Genomic DNA, 1,147 nt, shown 5'->3' on the forward strand with positions numbered 1-1,147 from the left:
ATTCTTTATGAAGCATACTGACTGCGGATTTGCTGGGCATTCCTCCATCGAATGAGAGTCTCCACAAATGACACAACTTGCGGTCGTTTGAGCAATTGCGTTGACCTGCCCTTTCTTCTCTCCAGTGTTATTAATTGTGATGCCTTGAATCAAACTCATCCTCGCAGTCATCTGGTTTGTAGGGATGCAATGGACCTATTGTATTCTCAATCTCTGATTCTCTCTATCCAATCCTCGTGATTTTTAGAGATGCAATCAAGGATACTCTTAGCATCCTCATATGTTTTGTCAAGCAGACAACCAACTGCTGCCGCATTGGCAGCGGTCTGCGAAGCAGGGTTCAGTCCTTGGTAAAAAATCTCCATCTGTAGGCAGTTTGGTAAGCCATTATGTGGACAATCTCTTACTAGCCGCTTAAACCTCGCCCAAGCATCATTGAGCGATTCGTCATTTTCTTGTTCAAAATTAGTTATTAATTTCCTTCTCCTGGCATTCTCGGTTGGTGGAAAATACTTCTTCATAATCTTTTTGATGACTTGTTCCCACAAGGTTATCTCTCTCGGTTCGAAAGAATATGCCCAATTTCTTGCCTGATCACACAAAGAAAATGGAAACAGAGTTAGTCGAACTTCTTCAACAGAGATATTCGGGAACACAAAAGTGTTGCAGATGTCTATGAAGCTTCGGAGGTAGGCGTGCAGGTCCTCGCCACGCCATCCTCCAAATTGTCCTGCAGTCTGGATCATCTGCAGCATCACCGATTTCATTTCGAATCGGCTTCCATCAAGGGCAAGCCTCATGATTCCTAGAGAGAAATCGTAGAGGTTTGGCAATACATAATCCCGAATGGGCCTATTGCGATTGTTTGCCAGTAGAATTGGATTCACCATGACGTTGTTTTCGTTTGGTGCTCCGTTTCCAGGCTGCTCCGCCATATCATCTTTATCTGGTTGTTGTGGTTGGCGGCTGTCTCTTAATCTCCTTTTGAACATCCACTCAATCTCTGAGTTGTAATTCGCCAGAGATTGAGAGCTGCAAAGAAATTAGAGAAATTACTGTTAGCACACTGATTTGCCAAAGTCCCCGGCAACGATGCCAAAAACTTGATGCGTTATTTTATGAGGTGAAATTATGGATGAAATACGGT

At 43.5% G+C, this 1,147-nt stretch overlaps 1 non-coding gene across 1 annotated transcript; it reads left to right on the top strand.

The window, feature by feature from the left end:
• The first annotated feature begins 381 nt into the window (after window positions 1–381).
• Window positions 382–488, top strand: LOC120076950 (small nucleolar RNA R71). Its single transcript, XR_005481695.1, has one exon. It is a non-coding gene; the product is annotated as a small nucleolar RNA R71 (small nucleolar RNA).
• Window positions 489–1,147: the final 659 nt, after the last annotated feature.

This window comes from Benincasa hispida, chromosome 4, assembly GCF_027475165.1.
Source record: "Benincasa hispida cultivar pf3 chromosome 4, pf3_genome.v1.1, whole genome shotgun sequence".
In the NCBI taxonomy this organism is placed as follows: Eukaryota; Viridiplantae; Streptophyta; class Magnoliopsida; order Cucurbitales; family Cucurbitaceae; genus Benincasa; species Benincasa hispida.